This window comes from Chanodichthys erythropterus, chromosome 1, assembly GCF_024489055.1.
Source record: "Chanodichthys erythropterus isolate Z2021 chromosome 1, ASM2448905v1, whole genome shotgun sequence".
Taxonomy (NCBI): Eukaryota; Metazoa; Chordata; class Actinopteri; order Cypriniformes; family Xenocyprididae; genus Chanodichthys; species Chanodichthys erythropterus.
In genome coordinates this window covers 2,718,045-2,733,849 of record NC_090221.1, presented here as the reverse complement: position 1 = coordinate 2,733,849, position 15,805 = coordinate 2,718,045, and the positions used below count along the sequence as shown (strand labels likewise).

At 37.6% G+C, this 15,805-nt stretch overlaps 1 pseudogene; it reads left to right on the top strand.

Annotated features, from left to right (window-relative positions):
• Positions 1-871: 871 nt before the first annotated feature.
• Positions 872-11,715, top strand: LOC137017971 (kyphoscoliosis peptidase-like; annotated as a pseudogene).
• Positions 11,716-15,805: the final 4,090 nt, after the last annotated feature.

The window sequence follows — 15,805 nt, the reverse complement described above, 5'->3', positions numbered from 1 at the left end:
GTTGGGTTAAATGGCACCTATTATGCCCTCTTTCACATGATGTAATATAAGTCTCTGGTCTGGTCGAGTTTCAGCTTAAAATACTCCACAAATTTGCCCTTATTTGGGGGTGAGCAAAAACATGCCTTTTACTATATTACTATATTGCTGGCAAAAAATAAATAAATCCAAAATTGGTTGAAAAAAATGGCTGGGTGAAAACAACCCAATCCCTGGTTTTGTCCATATTTAACCCAGCAGTTTTTAGAGTGTAGAGGAAACAATAATAATCAAAAGGTGAGCAAGCAATTTAATAAATGTTTATTGCTTAAATATTATTCATTTAGCATATTAATAAATGTTGATTTCCAACATATTTTGGGTTTTAAGCAAACAATACAGTATTTTTCTAAACAATAGTTGAGCTAAATAAAACTGCCCAACACGTTAGGCAAACATTAAACCCAAATGCTGGGTTAAAATAACCTCCAATGGCTGGGTTTGTCCATTTTCAACCCAACTTGGGTTGTTTTGATTTTTCTGATTTTCTGATGTTCGTATACATCCAGGAGAAAATGGTGAGCAGTCATTAACATTGTACTAAGACTTTTTCAAATTTAATACACAATTTTAAATTAAAAAATTGTTATTAGCATTAAATTAATGTCAGTATGAAATGGAAGCTGTGTCTTTTCAGGTTGTCACAGTAAACACCTCATCAGAGAAGTGATTAAAGATTACGAGGGCATAATGATGTGCAGTATAACGATATTGCAATATTCCATAAAAACAACAATTTTTAAATTTTGATTTTGTGGTGACTGCATGGAAATTATAATTGAAAAAAAAAAAAAAAAAAACAGAATGTCTTTGGTTTCTCTCTTCTGCTATAATGACAGATGCACAAGAGCTGCATGAACTCCACAGGTGCGTGTGAAACCTGATAATCTTCCTCTCCAGCATGATTTGAAAATGATGCAGCTTGTGCTTCAATGAAAGTAAGAACAATCTGGCCAGGAGCTGATCAGTGTCACAGATATTACTAGATTTGTGACAAATTGTATGGCAATGGCAAGGTCATAGGTTTGATTCCCAGGGGAAGCAAAAAACGATTAAAATGTGTAGATTTACATTGCCTTGAATGCAATGTAAGTTGGATAAAAGCATTTGTTGAATGCATAATGTTTCTAACATTTCTATAACCATTCTGCCGCTCGTGGCCCCTTCGGTCTTCTGGTGGGTGACCCATAAGGGCCAGTGGTTGGCAGAAGGTGCTGTAGTGTTCAACAAGTAATTTTAGGTCTGTCATCCCCTCATTCTGCCAGTGCTACACATCCAGAGTATCGTGTATTTAACAGTCCAGCACTTTAGAAGAGAACACAACAGCACACAAAGCCATCATTACAAATCATTCGAATGCACTGGACACAAGGTATGTAGGTTTGAGCGTTCAATGTATTCACTGTTGCAAAGTGACTTGTTTTGTGTTTCATAAACATTTTACCATTTAAATTTAAATGAAAAGCCTGTAATGAGTTATTTAACGGTATGTTCCATTAACTTACCCCAGTGAGTGTGACAATGCAATAACAGTCTGATCTTCAAGAGGTTTTCTGACTTTCAAAAAACTCTAATATCATTGATATTCAATTCATCAGCCATCTGTATTTCTCTTGGACGTTTCACCTCATGCTTCGGGTTTAGTTGCATTAAAGAACACGGGTGGAAGGGTGACTTTGACTTCTGACTACTTTAAATGTGCATGACTCTCTTTCTCCGATTTCTAGAAAAAAATAATTATGTATGCTCAGAAATACGTTCTCTTAAATATTAGATTTTTTTTTTTTCTAGTAGTAGCTAAAATCGATTTATGTCACTTTAAATACATGAAAGATATACTATTCTGGGTGCACACTATACCCAGATCTCTTCCGCTAGTCCAGTAATTGCCATACCTGTAAGGAGTGCATTTATTCATTACACACTGAGTGAGATGGAGCTATCAAAGTGCCTTCAGAAAGACTTGATTACCACAGTACTGTAAGTGGAGTGTAATTGCACACATGTCTGAGAGCACCTGTCAGGTATATATGTAGGGACAAGAACATGGGTTTGTCACAATAGGGATTAGGGATTTATTGTAATTGCACTTGATATAATTTCACATATATGATCTTTGTATGCAGAATATGTGAATGCTTGCCTATTCAAAAATTAAGATGTAAATTCGCACCTGTGAACTCTGCATTTGCTTTAGTTGGACTATTGACCCTTTTGTTTTAAAATAATTTGATTTTAAGCAATTGCAATAGGGTTTCGCTGCAAACTCTCTCTTTTTTCTTTGGTTTCTTGACTGAGATTCAATTATTACAGAACTGTTCCATTTCCAAATGCCACCGTAAAACTTACTGCTCAGGATTAGACATGAACACTTAATGTAAAATCCTCAACAATATGAAGTTTTATAAAATGATACATCTCAAACCTCACATTTCAGCCTAATAAATGATTATGTATGTTATACACTGCCCTCCAAAAGTTTGGAAACACCCCAGGCAAAGTGTGGTTTTGGACGATATCAGCATAAATCCTTATCATTTTTTGGTGCAAATACATTACAGTAACTTGACATTATCATTGAAGACCAGCAATAATAATTTTCATTTTGATTACATAATACTGGCAATATATACATGTCAAAATCAGACATGCCCCAGCTGTGATGCTGGTTACTGGTTTAAACTTGGCCCAGGTTTGTAAAAGATATTTGGGTCAGCACACCTTAATAGCTTCAACAATTGATTGACAATTAAGTTTAGAATACAACGAACCAATCAGAACCCAGTTTAGGTCAGATATCTGCTAATGCTGGATATTTTGAGGAATCGAAAATTTAAGTTTTTTCTATGTATAAACTGTTTATGCAATAAAATATGTTTTCATAGTTTGTGTTGTTCCTTATCAGTGCAAAATTATCACAAATGAAAAAGGATTCATGCCAATATTGTCCAAAAACAAACCCTTTTCTAGGGCGTTTCCAAACTTTTGGAGGGCAATGTATATGATTAATCTGAGCAAAAATGAGCTTAATAAAAATCCAAACTCACTCTCTGACAGTAAGTGCCACTTATGGAAAAGTAGAAATACAGTGGTTACCCCTATACACAAAACAGCACTGCATTTACAGAGTGGTGCCAGAACCCAGAAATCGAATTCACCACTGGTTCCTTCGAGATTTTATAATGGTGTTTTTCAATTTATAAGTTATGGCTAACATAACGATGATACTTTGACATTTGTTCTACAATGTACCCAAGAGCCCTTTATTATATTCTTTAGACATGGTTCAGTCAATCTTTCAGTGCAAGCTTATTTGATTTATCATCCACCAGATGAAAATAGTAAGTCTACTTGCTTAGAAAAGTAAAAGCTCACCTCTGCTCAACAAGCCTCACAGTTTGTATCATCATTCATGTCTGGAGTACAAGAGCACAAACAGAGAAGGACGTGAAGGGAAGAGGTTACTGGCATCCTACACGTGTCTGGTGTTGAAAGGCTTTGATCACCTCTACACTGACACCAGTGACCTTCACAGCTACAAAATGAACAACAGCATCTCCGAGGCATCAGGGGAGGCCCCTGTTTACACTCTGACCTCACGGCTGACCCTGGGACATGAGCAACAAAGCAAACACAATTGCAAGGAAGCTGTGAAGACGACTCAATCTAAACAAGAACAGACTGAAGATATCCCAAAGGAAGATGCTGTCAGTGTAGTTCTGCATAAAGAGTGGAAGTTAAAGATTGGTGGGTCATCAATCACTGATGGCAAAACAGGTAGAATGACAGCAGGACCTCAATCGGTCAATGCAAAAGAGCCAATCAGGAGCTCTGTGTTTGAAAAATGGGAAATGATGGATAGAGATGAACAGAGGTCACTGGCTAAACGCCAACTGTCTGAGGAAAGTAAAAAAAACTTTACTCATAGATTAGTGAAGAGCACAGTGATGAAAGAGGAAGATTCGAGGAAGACGTCAACCACTGCCTCAGGAAAACTAAGAAAACTTCAAAAGGACCCGGAGGTCTTCCGCAAGTTTGACGCACATGCAATCAATACTGGAAGAGAGGTGAGAGAGATCAGAAGTCTTTTGAGATTAGTTTGATATGCGTTTATTTGGATTTGTAATTTGCAGCTTAGAATCAAGCGGATCTTTTCGGTGCAAGCAATCACCCAGACAATCACAGAGGGGGCAATGGGTGATTTAGACAAACTGCGTGCCATCTGGATCTGGCTTTGCCACAACATTGGTCAGTATCAGTCTTTCTTTCATACGCACATACTCAAGGGAATTTTCCACATCTGCTTGCAACAGTTTGCTTTTTTTGATTGATTTAATTGTCCTTTTCCTCTAAACAATAAAAGCTTGATATAAATTGAGCTGTGATGCTGAAACACCATAGCAGGATTTAATTCACTATTTACACTCTAAAAAATGCTGGGTTAAAAACAACCCATTTTGGGTTGAAAATGGACAAACTCAGCGATTGGGTTATTTTTAACCCAGCAGTTGGGTTAAATGTTTGCCCAACGTGCTGGTAGTTTTATTTAACTCAACTATTGTTTAAAAATCACTATATGGCTGAATTAAAATGAACCCAAAATATGTTGGAAATTAAAAATCAGACACATAATTACTAGAGGCAACAATAATAATAAAAAGGTGAACATTTATTGATAAGCAATTTAATAAATGTTTATTGTTTGATTATTATTCAATTGATTAAACTTATTAATACATTTTTCAACTTATTAATAAATGTTAATTTATTAAACATGAATAATTTCCAACATAATTTGGGTTCATTTTAAGCGAGCAATACAGTAATTTTGAACAATATTTGGGTTAAATAAAACAACCCAGCAGGTCGGGCAAACATTTAACCCAATCACTGGGTCAAAACAACCCAATCACTGGGTTTGTCCATTTTCAACCCAACTTGGGTTATTTTTAACCCAGCATTCTTTTAGAGTGTAGACTCTAAATTATTGGACCAGTATTGGACATTTCTGTTTATGATGTCCTATTCTGCTTATCTTATAAGAATCATCTGCCTTAAAATAATAATGATTGAATCACTGAATAAGAATCATTATTGTAATAAAGAAACAGAGAGTAAGACGTGTGTTGGAACAATGCCCTAAAATGATGCTGGGTTAAAAACAACCCAAGTTGGGTTGAAAATGGACAAACCCAGCAGTTGGGTTAAGTGTTTGCCCAAACTGATGGATAGTTTTATTTAACTCAATTATTGCTTAAAAATTACTATATGTCTGGCTTAAAATGAACCCAAAATAGGTTGGAAATTAATTACTAGAGGCAACAATAATAATAAAAATAATCAATTTAATATATTTTTTTATGGTTTCATTGTTATTCATTAAACTCATTAATGCATGTCCATTTATTAAACATATTAATAAACATTAATTTCCAACATATTTTGGGTTCATTTTAAGTAAGCAATATAGTAATTTTTAAACATAAAACTACCCAGCATGTTGGACAAACATTTAACCCAACTTCTGGGTTAAAACAACCCATTCACTGGCCAGGGTAAGATATTTTTTGATCAAATCTGATGGTTTTTCGAATCTTTTGTTTCGAATCAGTGGTTCGGAGTGTGTATCAATTTGCCAAAGTCACGTGATTTCAGTAAACGAGGCTTCGTTACGTCATAAGTGTTTCGAAACGTTTCAAAATTTCAATAGTTCACGTGACTTTGGTAGTTTGATACGCGCTCCGAACCACTGATTAAAAAAAAAAGCTTCATGAAGCAGTGTTTTGAAATCGCCCATCACTAGATATTGCTGAATAAAGTCATTTGTTTTTTTGGCGCACAAAAAGTATTCTCGTCGCTAACATTAAGGTTGAACCACTGTAGTCACATGAACTGATTTAAATATGTCTTTAGTAGCTTTCTGTCAATGCAGGCCTCACTGAGCCATCGGATTTCATCAAAAATATCTTAATTTGTGTTGTACAAAGGTCTTACGGGTTTGAAACTGACATGAGGGTGAGTAATTAATGACAGAATTTTCATTTTTGGGTGAACTAACCCTTTAAAACGACCCAGTTGCTGGGTTTGTCCATTTTCAACCCAACTTGGGTTGTTTTTAACCCAGCATTTTTAAGATTGTACCATTAGCTGATGTATGAAAAAAACTAATTCTGAATGTTTCAGTGGCAGAACTTGAATCTGATCTGCTCCGATAACACTAAGTTATTGTTAGGAGATGCTGTTTTGTCTGTTACCTGTAGAGTATGATGTGGAAGGATATCTGGGCCTCACTGAGAAGGTTTGCTCACCTGAGTTGGTCATTTTGACCGGACGAGGTGTGTGCTCTGGTTACTCCGGTGTCTGTTTAGAGATGTGCAGGTAAGCAATTTAGAAATTAATATAAATGGAGGTATACAGAACTGTTTTGACACTCTACACTTAAAAAGTTATGAATGTTATAGTGTTAGATAACAAATTATCAAACCAAATCGCAAGACAGACAGTACATTCTTCCATCAAAACATTTCACACATTTAGATTATACAATATAAAACAAGACATATACTGTTTAAAAAAAAGATAATAGATCATTTTCATATTATGTGATGAACCACACACCTGCGGTTATTCTGATTGACAACTGTATGAACTTGTGTGAACTGTAAAGTAAATCTGAAAAAACAAAACACTTAAAACTCATAACATTAATTGTTCCAGCATCATTTGTTTGCTACAGAGCCCCTAAAGTGACATTTTTAATATTTCAAGACTTTTGCATATGCACAAGAAGGTTTTCGCACATGCATATGAAAGTGTCATTGTGATGCTTGTAAGGTTTATGTTTTCTCCATCTATGCGCTAAAATGTTGTTGTGCATTCATGGATTGCATTGATTGAAGATGTTAGACCAGCTAGAGTAATTAGCTATCTGTTCCGAATCTATGCCAGCATATCAATCCATTAGAGAAGACATAGGCTATATTCACTTATATATATATATATATATATATATATATATATATATATATATATATATATATATATATATACAGTATAAGAGAGAAGAAAATCTCTATAAAATATGAAAACAGATGTAAAATGTTGTTGGGTACTGGCTTACACAGGAGTTAAAGGATTAAATAGCAGATCAGTTGGTAAAATAATCAACCATTTTGAGTTTAAAGTATTTGAAAAAACTAAATTAGATCAATAATTAAACAAAATATTCAAAAAGAGTGGCAGTGGTAATGACCAATACCCCTAAAGAAGAAGAAAATATTTTTGTTCAATAAAATTGTGATGTCCAGTGTTGAGGTTTCGGACTAATACACACATTTTTTGCATGCAGCCTGTACTGCAACAACTTGCCACACTGAATTTGAATGATGGTCTAATCTGTTCAGGGAAGCTGGTATTGAGTGCAGAGAGGTGTCGGGTCATGGTAAAGGCATTGGTTACCGGCAGGGTCAGAGTTACCAGAACACTAAATCCAGCCACATGTGGAATGCAGTGTTTCTGGACGGATACTGGTACTTGCGGGATGCCTGCGTGGGCACTAGAAGAGTGGACCTGGACAACAGAGCATTCATAAAGAGGTGAGGATTTTTACATATTATATATTAATTTCAGATGCACAGTTATATACACATAACTGCATGCTGTGATCATGACAATGCTGCATGTCTAAAACAGAAATCCAATTTCAGATATGAGGAGTTTTATTTCCTGACGGACCCTGAACTTCATTAACTCTCACTATCCTGATGAGGAGGAGTGGCAGCTCTTGGAGAGCCCCATTGAGCTTGAAGAGTTTGAGAAGAGGCTGCTGAAAACTTCTGAGTTCTACAGGCTGAACTTAACCCTCATTCACCCAAAACACTTCCTGATAGTTACAGGCGACTCATTTCAAGTTCTTAGAAAGGAACTCTAAATTTCTGAGAAATGTTAAAACTTTAAGGACTAAATAGTAATTAAAGAATTTAATGTAAATTATAAATAATGATATAATTTTTAAACAAATATCATGAAATATGAATTCATAAATATCATTATGTTTTTCTGCCCAACCACACAACATTTTACAACCTGAAGAAACACCTGAATTTTTAGTTTTTTGCATTTTGGTTGTACTGCATAAATTTGGCAGTTTTGTATTTTATTCCTAACAAACAATAATAATGATTATGCCAGACTACTTAATCAAAATTTATTTAAAAACAAAAAAAAAAATGAACCCAAAAATGAAAATTATCCCATTATTTACTCACCCTCAAGCCATCCTTGGTGTATATGACTTTCTTCTTTCAGACGAACACAATCAGAGTTATATTAATAAATATTCTGGCTCTTCCAAGCTTGATAATGGGAGTGAATGGTAACCAAGATTTTGAAGCCCAAAAAAGCGCATTCATCCATCATAACAGTAATCCATACGGCTCCAGGGGGGTTAATAAAGGCCTTCTGAAGCGAAGCGATGCATTTTTGTTAGAAAAATATCCATATTTATAACTTTATAAACTATAATAACTGGCTTCCAGTAACGGTCATATGCGAGTCTAGTTCTGGCGGAGGAGTGACCTCTGACCCAACTCAAAACGTATTGACGAACACGGAAGCACAGAGCAAAGCAAAACACTGGTCACGATTTAGAAGTCTAAAATGAGAATTTTTAAAGAGAAATGTGGGAGGAGCTTGAGCTCTATTTGTTTGAATCATGAGAGGCATCAAAGCTTACAATACTCCTACATCATACTCTGAAACTCGACTCTCTCGTGAACACACGAACAGACGTTACCTGAAGCTCGAGATTATAGTCCATAAAGTTATAAATCATTGGTTACAAACCATCCCATAACAGCGTGATGAATACGGTCTTCAACTACATGGAACTGGATTAAATATTTTGACTGTTGCGATCCCAATCAGACTTGCAACGCTGCCTGAATCATAATCATGCACTATTCGCTGTTGGTCAGAGGAGAGAACTGGCCCCCTGACTGAGCCTGGTTTCTCCCAAGTTTTTTTTCTCCATTTTTATCACCTGTTTGCCACCTGATGTCACCTGTTGGAGTTTGGGTTCCTTGCCGCTGTCGCCTTTGGCTTGCTTAGTTGGGGACACTTGACGCCATTGTATGTGAACTGAACTAAGCTGGGGTGCATTTAAGTAAGTAAGTAATAACTTATTTAAATGAATCCGTTTGAGATCGAATTAATGCTAGAATTTCTGCTATAAATTATGGACATGGCATTAGAGGACTAATTCTCATTTTCCCCAGTTATTTTGCTTTATTTCCAGATTAAATCAAATGCTCATTCTTACGTACTAGAGCACATGCACACTCTTCAAAAACGGTGCTTTAAATCCCTTGACAAACTAAAATATATAAATGACATTTGTATATATTCAAAGTATAGATATACATTGATATACATTGTACTCAATTTCAGCTTGTTTATTATGCTCAAGATAACTTTTTATTAATCCACATGTCATAAAAACAAGAAACTATGCTTCTAACTTCAGCTCGAAAGCTGTCGTTCCAACCGCACAAGTTTGCGATGGAGTTTGCGAATGTTCATTGATGGTTTCGGGAAACACCAAATCGTTCAACCATGTAAGTAACGATGGAACTTGCGATGTTAGTTGGCTAACGATGCTTTTGGGAAATGCACCCCTGGACGATGACATCACTGTTTTCTCCAGTGCTGATATATGGATAAATTACCTAAATTACTTACTATTGATTTTTACAACAGAATGAATCAATACTGAACTTATTTAAGCTGGACAATGACACCATTTTCTTTAAGAGCTGCTGTGCAGCCAAAATTATTTGCCAGTTATCAATGTAAAGCTGCTTTGACACAATCTGCATTGTAAAAAGCGCTATATAAATAAAGCTGACTTGACTTGATAGAAGGCCTTTAATAACCTCCTGGAGCCATATGGATTACTTTCATGATGGATGGATGTGCTTTTTTGGGCTTCAAACTCTTGGTTACTATTTACTGCCATTATAAAGCTTGGAAGAGCAAAAACATTTATTAATATAACTCTGATTGTGTTCGTCTGAAAGAAGATAGTCATATACACCTAGGATGGCTTGAGGGTGAGTAAATCATGGGGCAATCTTCATTTTTGGGTGAACTATCCCTTTACTGGGGCTTTTTTTTTTCTTCATTATGATTTACAATTGACCATGACATTACTTTAAGCACCAAACAAAAAGTTAATTCAGAAACTAAAAGAGTTCTATGTTTGATTTGCATCTGTAGTGTATTCTTGAATAATCTACTAGATGAGTTTCATGTCATTGATTAATCATTTGATGTACTGCTGTGAGTAACTGACACCTTTACCATTTAAATGCCACAGAGAACAGCGAGGCGACGGTATTGATGAGTTTCCCTCAGCCTGTCGATTTCACCTATCAGATTTCCCAGGCTAGCAGCAATGAACTACAACAGCTGAGCAACTCCACCGGCCTCCTCACAAGCACCCGGCACAGCATGGAGCTCCGCCTCATGCCCACAAAGTCTGGCACATATGAGGTCAGGGTTTTTGCTCGACCTGGAAACACTTCCAAAGCATTCAGCTGGGTTTGTTCCTTCCAGTTGGAATGTCCAACACCCAAAACCTCAGAAGAGCTGCCAGAGAATCCCTACGTGTCCTGGTGCCTGCAACCAGACGCTATGAGTTTAGGACTCAAGCCTTGTGAATATGGGAATGATATAATTTTTCTAGAGTCTGGATGCTTTAAGTTAGTTTTAAAGACTACTAGACCACTTATGATATGTGAATTGAGCAATAAGGACCTGGATAAGACTTTAGCTGAGAAATGCTTGGCCATTCAGACTGAGCCAGATCAACTCACATGTAACGTCCTCTGCCAGTACCGTGGTTACTACCGTCTATCTGTGTTTGTAAGGGACTGGGTGAATGCAGCAGACAGCTTCAAGAATGCAGGCAACTTTCTTCTTTGCTGCACAGGTGGTCCTGTCAACATGAATGAGCTTTTTCCGTGTGGTCTCAGCAGTTCTTGCGGTCCTGGTATCAGGGCTTTGGAGGCGGGTCTCTCCAGGTTCAGCCATACAGAAGCTCTGGTTTATACACCGCAAGGAAACTGCAACATTACCTTCCAGAACCCTCAAGATCTAGATCTCCATGCTGTTCTAACTAAAGAACAGTGCAGTCAACCAGCAAGTCTTTCAAACTATGTCCTCTTCACTCACAATGGGAGCAAAGTCACACTCAGCATTGCCCTTCCTGAGTATGGAGTCTACAAGCTTGGTCTCTATGGAAAAACATCCTCCAAGCAAGAATTCACCTTGCTGTGTGAATACATCCTGAAGAACACCTCAGCGAATAAGTGGCATCCGTTCCCATGCACATACAAAGCCTAGAAGAGGGGCAGTGTGCTGTTTGAACCTCGTACAGGGCTGTTAGAGGCCTCATCATGGGTGAAATTTCGTGTATGTGTCCCAAAGGCCCGAAAAGTGAGTGTGCAAGGAGATCAGAGGGTGGATCTCCAGCTCAGTAAGAGCAGGGTTTGGGAAGGGACTGTGTTTACAGGCAGAGGGCCACAGCTTAAACTTGCTGCCAGCCAGAGTGAGACTTCCAATGAGATGGTGATCATGATGTCCTTCAATGTGCTGGAGTCAGAACATAAGATATGACAAAGTTCTACAATTCACATGGAAGAATGGGACACTTTTGGGAGACCCCTGTGTTGTAACCAGGGCCTAAAATTAACACTCGCCAAAGTTGTTACGTCTGACCCAGGATCTGAGAAACACAAAAACTACCCAAACACTGGGTTGTTAGGTCTGACCCAGGAGCTGGGTAACACAAAAACTACCCAAACACCGGGTTGTTACGTCTGACCCAGGATCTGAGAAACACAAAAACTACCCAAACACTGGGTTGTTACGTCTGACCCAGGATCTGGGAAACACAAAAACTACCCAAACACTGGGTTGTTACGTCTGACCCAGGATCTGAGAAACACAAAAACTACCCAAACACCGGGTTGTTACGTCTGACCCAGAATCTGGGTAACACAAAAACTACCCAAACACCGGGTTGTTACGTCTGACCCAGGAGCTGAGAAACACAAAAACTACCCAAACACCGGGTTGTTACGTCTGACCCAGAATCTGGGTAACACAAAAACTACCCAAACACCGGGTTGTTAAGTCTGACCCAGGAGCTGGGTAACACAAAACTACCCAAACACTGGGTTGTTACGTCTGACCCAGGAGCTGAGAAACACAAAAACTACCCAAACACCGGGTTGTTACGTCTGACCCAGAATCTGGGTAACACAAAAACTACCCAAACACCGGGTTGTTAAGTCTGACCCAGGAGCTGGGTAACACAAAACTACTCAAACACTGGAAAAATAACCCAAAAAATGACCAAAAAGGCTCAACCCAGGACTCGGATAGAAAAAATAACCCAAGATGTTTTAGAGTGAATGACGCTCGGGACAGTTGACGGGCCAGTGCTGCATCCTCACGAAAATATAAGTCTTTCCCTTTTAAATATTCAAACGCAAGAAGAAGCGAAAGGGAACTCAATTTGTTACCCAGAAAGCTGTATCTCAGACAGCACGCGAATACTGAATTGATCTCTCTTTCACGTCTTCTTGCGCTTGAACAGACAAATTCACCTATTCGCCTATCTTGAGGAGTATCCTAATTAACATAGTCGGTTATGTCTTAAGTGAACATAAACAATTGAGAAAGAAATGCATGTGTTTCAGTATATTGGATCCACGCAGCTCTTAAAGTGACAGCAGCCTAATAAATCTGCTGCAGCCGTTAATGTTAATCAAACAACAAAGACAAAATCACTCACTGCTCTTGACTGAATAACTTTTGTAACTTTAATAAGGATAAATTTATGTTTAATTTAGACTATCCTGTGTTAAATGACATCTGATTAATTACACTATAGCTGCAGGAAAATTACATCAGCTCAACCTTGTTCAAGGCTGTTGACATAGTAAAGGAATTCAACTGAGATCTGTTACTGGTGTAACTATAGCAAGAATCACAAAGCTAATGTGACTTTTCTTCATACACTCATCCTAAGAACAGAACTACATCCCACATTAATGAAACACTTGAACTATTGCACCTCATGAACTAAGCCGAGAGTCTGAAGCACTACGTTTAGAGTAGGTGTGATTAGTTTGATCTGGCAGACAATAACTCTATGGAAAGTTGATTTGCACCATTAAGACTGTCAGTTACTGAAACTGAGAGCCCTCCATGCATAAATGTGACTCTGAGAAGCTGGGCATCCTGGGTTTTCCACTGGCGGAACAGCAAATGCATTATGATATTGGTTTCAATTCAATAGCCATAGGTATTACTCATACTTCAATGTATAAAATATCTACTTTATTACTTATGGGATATTTTTTTTATAATTTAGGTTCCCAGAACAAAAAACAAACCTACAAAGGCATGAAAGCGAATGATTGACAGGATTTTGTAAGTAGAGATGCTGGATGAGAGGTGAGCCAAGAGGGGCCGTTTTAATGTTATCCATGCAAAACACACAGTTTGGCTCTTTCGTTTGCTGCCAGCAGGCAATGATAAAGAAAATCACAGATCAAAGTAACATCGCTGTTGTTTGTGTTGTTTCCGTACATCCATAGCTGGAAAAAAAAGAAAATCTGTCTTACAACTTCTTTTCAAGAGTTAAACAACGTCGCAAAAATTTGCTCTTTTACTAATTTTAGGTGATTCTGACTCAACTCCATAAAAAAAAAATATATATATATTTTGACACAATTTTCCATACATTATATGCAAATACATATATTTTTGTCCACGTATGCTGACTGAACACTGATTTTCTCTTTGAAAATGAGAAGATGGATCTAAAAACAACTGTTTAAAACACATCACATAACAAACAAAGCATATCAATATAAACCATATTGTCCCATCCTATTGGCGAAACTCACGTTCCACAGAGAAATTCTGCATGTGCAGTGCTTAAAACAACACTATTCATTCAGCACAGGATGTGTTTGTAGAAATATATGTACCTTTACATCCCTAATATAAACCCAAAACCCAGAAACCTTGTTGCAGTTCTGAGGATGACTCTTTTCTAACTGCCCCCGGCTTCAATCCAGACAGAAAATGTGTGGTCAGTTGCAGTTGCAGGAAGGGCAGCACAGGAAGGAAATTGAAAAGCTGAAACCTAAGAGGTCATTTATCTCCCTCTACACCTCTGTGATCCAGACTATCAAATGATATGAGAATGTAATCCCTCCTGAGACCCGGACGGGTTGTTTATTTCTCAGTCTGCTTCACTACATTGAATTAAAAGCACCAGATTTAAACCTCAAGACTAAAAACAACATGCGATAACTCATGCAAATCCAATTCAAGCAAATAACCCAAACCTTAAAAAGCCTCATATGCTGAGATTGGCATTTCATGGAGAAAAAAAAAAGGAAAAGGAAAAAATGAAATAAACATCACATAACAAAAAAAAATCACATGCTCACAGAAATTTTGGGAAAGGTCATCAGTGAAACAGATGCAGTTTCACATTGTCAGCTCTAGAACAGAGATTACACTAACATTGTCCCACTCTATCTATCTATCTATCTATCTATCTATCTATCTATCTATCTATCTATCTATCTATCTATCTATCTATCTATCTATCTATCTATCTATCTATCTATCTATCTATCTATCTATCTATCTATCTATCTATCTATCCATCCATCCTCGGGACGAATACATGTACCGTTATCCACCCCCCCAACATCCATCCATTCATCCATCCATCCATCCATCCATCCATCCATCCATCCATCCATCCATCCATCCATCTCTTTATCCATCCATCCATCCATCCATCCATCCATCCATCCATCCATCTCTTTATCTATCTATCCATCCATCCATCCATCCATCCGTCTATCTATCTATCTATCTATCTATCTATCTATCTATCTATCTATCTATCTATCTATCTATCTATCTATCTATCTATCTATCTATCCATCCTCGGGACGAATACATGTACCGTTATCCACCCCCCCAACATCCATCCATTCATCCATTCATCCATCCATCCATCCATCCATCCATCCATCCATCCATCTCTTTATCCATCCATCCATCCATCCATCCATCCATCCATCCATCTCTTTATCTATCTATCCATCCATCCATCCATCCGTCTATCTATCTATCTATCTATCTATCTATCTATCTATCTATCTATCTATCTATCTATCTATCTATCTATCTATCTATCTATCTATCTATCTATCTATCCATCCATCCTCGGGACGAATACATGTACCGTTATCCACCCCCCCAACATCCATCCATCCATCCATCCATCCATCCATCCATCCATCCATCCATCCATCCATCCGTCTATCTATCTATCTATCTATCTATCTATCTATCTATCTATCTATCTATCTATCTATCTATCTATCTATCTATCTATCCATCCATCCATCCATCCATCCATCCTCGGGACGAATACATGTACCATCATCCACCCCCCCAACATCCATCCATCCATCCATCCATCCATCCATCCATCTCTCTATCTATCCATCCATCCATCCTCAGGACAAATACATGTACCGTTATCCATCCATCCATCCATCCATCCATCCATCCATCCATCCATCCATCCTCGGGACGAATACATGTACCGTTATCCATCCATCCATCCATCCATCCATCCATCCATCCATCCATCCATCCATCC